Source organism: Malania oleifera, chromosome 5, assembly GCF_029873635.1.
Source record: "Malania oleifera isolate guangnan ecotype guangnan chromosome 5, ASM2987363v1, whole genome shotgun sequence".
Taxonomy (NCBI): Eukaryota; Viridiplantae; Streptophyta; class Magnoliopsida; order Santalales; family Ximeniaceae; genus Malania; species Malania oleifera.
Window position 1 is genome coordinate 80,722,419 of NC_080421.1, and position 6,849 is coordinate 80,729,267.

Below are 6,849 nucleotides of genomic sequence, written 5' to 3' on the forward strand. Positions count from 1 at the left end.
GCATAGAATTTGGATCCTTTAGCAAAGTACCTTAAGTATAGGTTCTTTCTTTTCCTATTTTCAATTCCATTATAACCTATACCTTCCTTATCTAAGGTCATTTTTTGAGAACCCAAGAGTCTATCAAGATTTTCTTTGCCCCTAGTAAATGTATGGATGATCTTAGTTTGATCCTCTATTTTTCCTTCTAGGTGTTGAATTTTTAATTTCTTTAAGCTTTCGCAAACAACTTGTAATTTTACAAATTCATCGGTCATTTTGTTTGCTTTACATTCAAGTTCAAAAATTTAAAGATCTTTTGTATTAGCACTCAAAATCTTGGATCTTAACTCTTTTAGTTTGCCATCATATCATTCTTATTTTCTAATTTCATGATTTTCAAATTCTTTTCTTTTTCAACACTAATTTTTTATTCTAATTCTTTTAGTGATGCCTCAATTTTGTTTACTAATCACTTAATTTCTAATTCCTTTTCCTTTTCTTTTTCCCAAGTATGAGACCCTCTAAAATCTTCTAATTGCTTCGCTAAGTTTTTATTTTCATTTTCCAACATTATTTTCTTCTTAGACATCTTTGTTAGAATCTTATGGCACTTAACAAATCCCTTTTATAATTCTTCATAAGTTGGCATGTTATCATTATCTGATTCATCATAAGATTTACTACCAAAATTATCACAATATATATCACAAGATTTATCACAATCATTGCATGAATCATTTTTAGAATCATTATGAGAAGTAGAGGGAGATGAGTGTACCTCTTTGCTGATTAATGCAACTAGGCTACAATTTTTCACTACGTGATCATTTGAGCATGAATCTTCCCAAGTTGTGGACTTCTTTTCTTTGGTCTCTCCAAATCTCCTATCGAGTTTGTCCCACATCTCCTTAGCACTTTGACACAACTTAATTTCATGAAAAGCATTAGCATCTAGAGCAAGAAATAAAATATTTATGACACTGAAATTTAATTGCATTAATTCCATGTCATTTTTATTACACTCATTTTCTAACGTTAAAATTTCAACATTATTGAAAATTTTCATGGGCACAAAATTCCCTAGAGCAATTACTCTCCAAGTTCTCCAAGCCATTGATTTGATAAAAATAGTTATTCTTAGTTTCCAATCAGAGAAATTTTCACCATAAAACATCAGAAGCCTTGCAGAGATTTTTCCCACACCGAATGCGGATATACCAAAATAAGTCATCGTGATTGTTTTACAAAAAGGTTTAAGTCTATGCAACGAGGCTCTGATACCAAATGTTAATTTAGGTGTAATCCCAAGAGGGGGGTGAATTAGGTATTTGAAAATATTTTGGTATTTCAATCCTCAGTAGAAAACCCAACGAAACATCCACAATTTTGGATATACACCGATTTCAATATTATACAACTAAATTGATTTAATTAGTGGATATCTCAATTAATTCAGTATTACCCAATTATTCTCATGTATTTTAGATATTCATATATATCAATATTTATAACATGCACAACAGAAATAATATGAATATAGGTGCGGAAATATAAGAGAGAGAGAGAGAGAGAGAGAGAGAGCGCAGACATCGAATTTTTAACAAGGTTCGGCCAAACCTGGGCAGAGCTTCCTGTTACAAACCTGCTGCTTACAATATGCATAGCTTCCTCCTACTCCGCTGCTTACAAGAGGCAAAGTTTCCTCCTACTCCACTGCTTACAAGAGACGTAACTTCCTCCTTCCCGATTCACAACCTAAACCATCAATACAATAGATTGATAAAATTCTTGAACACTCGAATGCTTCTACACAAGCTAATGAGTACAATAAAATTCCCAAAACATATTCATAGGATACAACTTGAAGCTCAATAAATGTATGTGATGATTTCAATAATAATCAAATATATGATTTTTGTATATAAAAATATGTATGATGAATTTTTTCAAAGATCGATACCCAATCCAATATATCTCCAAAAATTGATTTTTCAAATAATATGTGTTGGAGATCTAGGGTTTTCTTAAATAACTTTTGGCATGGATAAAAGAATATTAAATCTTCGAATAAAAATAATATCAAGAATGTTTCAAAGATTTAAAGTCCTAGAATGAACTTCTCCCACAAGATTTTTCAAACAAAAATATGAAACTTAGGGTTCTTGCTCTCTTAATAAAATAATAAATAAAAATATAAGAGAAAAAAAAACTTTTACAATGAAGATTAAATGCCCAAATATAAAACCTTGCATAGCAAACCTCAATATCAAGCGTCCTAGCAAGATGTGTGCGTGAATGCCCTTTGTGAAGCAGAGAGAATGCCCAAAAGATGTATGAACATGATAGAGTGTTGGCAAGGAAGCAAAAGTTCTCAAAAGTATGCTAAAAGTGATCTCTTCTTGTCTTGTTATGTTCTCCTAGGGTTTTGGGAGTGTTTAAACATGTATTTTTAGCATTGGATCAATTCCTAACTTTACGTTCGTGTCTGCGCTGAACTGTTGTTCTGCGCCAGGAACTCGTCGACGAGAGCACACGTTTGTTGACAAATGCTTAACACTTGTTTGTCGACGAGAGACCTATCTGAAATTTTTGAGCTCTCGGTATTTTCTTATTGACAAGAACAAAGTGTTCGTCGCCCAGTGGCCATATGAATTCGTCGATGAGGCCATGCGGTTCGTCGATGAGGCCTTTAAAATTTGCCTCTAAAATTCATTCAACCTATAACTAATGTAAATGAATCTTTCATGAAATTCGTGCGTCCTAAAGTAAGTCTAAGGTATATTTGAGCTTCCAACTATATTTTATGAAATATGTTAATTCAAATGAGACTAAACACACATTACAATTGAAAATCTAAGGTGTCTTCATCCTTTTGCCCTTTTAATTTCATTGAGTATGCCAAGTCGTATGCGCTTCAAATTCCTCATGGCTTCCATAGCATTCATATCATTTGTGCGTGCTAAATAATGATCCTGCTAAAAGGCTCAATGCACAGATGAGATAATTGTGTTTTGTTATTATCAAAATGAGATCGGACTCAAAAAGTCAAAATTACAATTTAGAAATAAACAATACAAATAAATAAATAAAATCATTTAACTTCTTCTCTCAATTCTTCAACTTTTCTCCAACTATAATAACTTAAATCTTATAAAAACACAATTTAAACACAAAATCATTAGTGAAGAATAGTTTGTTATCATCAAAACTAAGTTAATGAAACTTTGAAACTAACACACATAATATGTAACAATTGAGGAGCGGGGGTAGTAATTAGGTGAATATATATTTTAGAAGCTTATTTTCTTCCAAAACTTCTAGTTTGCAACTATAACCATGTATTCTAATTTTAAGTTGAGACCTTGTTGAATAGTCCTCGTCAACTATGGGATTTTTCCCTTACTGGAAAGAATTACATGATATGTATGATGCAATGTTCTTATGCTAATCCTTTTTTACTTTTGGAACTATACTCTTCAATATATAAAAAAGTGATTTGTTGAATGTCTTTACAAGTCCATATGTTGAAGTGTTATTCATGGAGGAGTTGTATTACTTGAAGTTAACATTCTTGTAAAGCTTATATATGAAGCTACAGAATAAGTAGTTTATTATTGACTATCATATACAAGTGGCATCGGCTAATTGCTTCACACCTTGTGAGGGTTGTGGGGCACTAGTTGTAATATAATACTAACTTAACTAGTCAACCAAAAGTAAGCCAAGTATCACCATATGAACAACAACCATTGAATACAAATAAAGTGGAGATAGTAAGCAAACATGAGCATAAATAAGAGTCACATGGTAAACCATAAAGAAATGTATTCATTTGTCACATCTTCATAGGCAAGGTATGTTTAGCAAAAGAGGCTAATTGGCTACAAAAAAATTATACTAGTAATTAGTCATTTGAAGTCACTACAAAAAATCAAGGTATTAGTGACGAATCAAATCCGTCACTAATACTCATAAATTCGTCACTAATAGTTGTTTTAAAATAGTTGTTATATGAGCCGTTACTACTAACTATTAGTGACGAATTCAAAATTTCGTCACTAATAATAGAGTATTAGTAAGGAATTATAACCGTCACTAAAACCCTAATACCGTCACTATATAGTTTAGAACGACTCAACTCAAATTTGTCACTAATAGAAGGGTATTAGTAACGAATTATAAATTCGTCACTAAAAGTAGGGTATTTATGAAGGATTGAAATTCATCACTAATAGTTTGGTATTAGTGATGAATTACAGATTCGTCACTAATACTCTGACATTAGTGAAGGATTCAAATTCGTCACTAATACCCTACTATTAGTGAATGAGCAAAATTCGTCACTAATAGTAGGGTATTAGTGACAAATTTGAATCCTTCACTAATAATTAGAAAAATAAAAAAAAACCTTTGATAATAATTTTTTTTAATTCTCAATTCTTATATAAAAATCTATAATTATATTTTCGAATACATAAACTGAAACCATAATTACTACAAAATTCATAAATTATTCAAAATTTTGAATTTAAATACAAATTCAATTAAAATAAAGAAATAACATATGTTCAGATAACAAAAATTATTTAAAAATATTCAAAATTCAAATACAAATACTAGTACAAATTCAAATTAAAATACAAAAACTTCATTTGTTCAAATAACAATAAAAATTATAAAGAAATAGTCAAAAGTTGCATCTGACGACTGTAGTGCATGCATGCATGGTATCGTGCTGATGTTATGACAGCCACGAATCCTACATATTAAGAGTCATTAAAAAAAAATTTAGTATACAAATGGAGGAGAGTTGGCGATCAGTATAATCAGGAAAAATAATTATATGATATAACAAATTCACAAAGATTTCATAACCATGCATATTACATAATTTGTACGATAATAATATCAATAATGAAAAACGAGAGCATAGATTTCAAACATTTTGAATGGGCTTGGACAAATTTTAATACAATTTGATATTACGTTTTATTTAAATTCAATGTAAATTCAAGTCCAAAGTGTCTCCAAACACAAGGAGCATAAAATTATATTTAAATTTATTAAAGTCTATTTAAATCTAATTTTAAGATCTAAAATGTGTTGACTTTTTGAGTCTGATCCCTGTTTTGATGTTGACAAAGCACGAGTATCACATGTGTGCATTTAGTGTTTTTGAATAGGTTCATGATTCAGCACATATATAAGGTAAAGGACATGGAAGCCTGGAGGAACATAAGATACCACAAAATGGAAGCCAGGAGGGACATAAAGCTCACACACTCTTGGCGAATTCCATTGAAAATGAAGAGTAAGAGAAGAAGACATCTTGATTTTAATGTGTATTGCATTTATTTTTATTATTTGGTTTGTAATAATGCATACATCTTGCATGATATGTTTTGAATGCTTAGATGACCGTAGAATGACCTTAGGGACCCTTTCGGTTGACCTTTGGTCGACAGATGCCAAGGTTTTGGCCTTAGATAGACCCTAGGTTCCCACACTTGAGTCCACAAAGTCTCCAACATCACTTTTCATATCAGAGGATTCAAATCAAAGCTAAAATTGAACTTAATTGAAAATATTGAGAGGGTTCGAGCAACCAAACCTAGGCCGTGTAAAACAGCTCGGGCGACCGAACTAGTCAACATGTTGACTTTGCGTTCGAGCACCCGAACTCATTTTGAACGTATCGTCCCCGGGCACCCGAACTTGTGTCAGTGAACTTTTCAACTACTCGGGCTTCCGAATGACACGTTCAAATTGGGCTCAGGTGACCAGATTAGTCGGTTCGGTTAACCGAACTTAGCACCGGGCACCCAAACTTACGAATGAAAGTTTCTGACTTTTGTTCGGTCTACTGAACTTGCACTCGAGCACCTGAACTTCCAAAAATGTCTTTTATCTTTGTGAGTGTTCAGGCGACCGAACCTATGGCTCGGACGACCGAATCTCTCTAGTTACAATTTTTAACTAGGGTAAATAGGGTTAAAAATTAATTAAACTTTTCTAATAATACCCAGCGTATCCCCAACGGTCAAATATTTCCCTGAGTCTATATATACCCCTTCATAAGTCAAGATTAGTAACTTTGATTAGCATTAAAATTCTTTCAAATTATTTCTTAATCAAAGTTCCCCCAAACAAGCGTTTTATTGCAAAATCTTTTTGGGGTCAAATCTTTGTTATACTTTCCAAACTCTTTTTCATTTTTCTTGAAAACCATTTTTACAAAAGAATATTTTATTTGGGCTTTTGCTTGCTTCGATTTGCTCATAGATTTTCAAATGCATGTATTTTTTGTGCAAAACCATTTGAAACCAAAACCTTAGGTTCTCCGATTTTTTCTTGAAAAATATTTTTGGAGAAAATTTCTTATTAGGGTTTGAATAGATTTACACACCCTTACTCTACTAAGCATAACTCATATCATATTAAAGTGCATGTATTGAGCTTTATCGTGGACATCTTTGCTTGTATTTTCAGAAACAATTTCATATACAAAATGATTTTATTATAACGGTTGGGTTCAACCCGTTAATTGAACTGGGGAGTCTCAGCCCTGTAAGTGAGACTAGTTCGGCTCAGCCTAGTAATTAAGCTGGGGTTTTCCTCGCCCCGTAAGGAGAGGATGTAAAAGACTTCTGCTTTGTCCGATTAAGTGAGTAGGTTTAGTGGAATCCTTAGGGGTATGCTCAAGGCGGGGACGTAGGCAATATTGGTGGAACCTCGTTAACAAATATGTGCATCATTCTCTCTCTATCTTATTTAAACTCCTGCACTTAAATTTCAGCATGTGTATGTCTATTCATATTTTGTTATAACCATCTTGCATGCACAAAGAACTGATTTAAATGAGATATA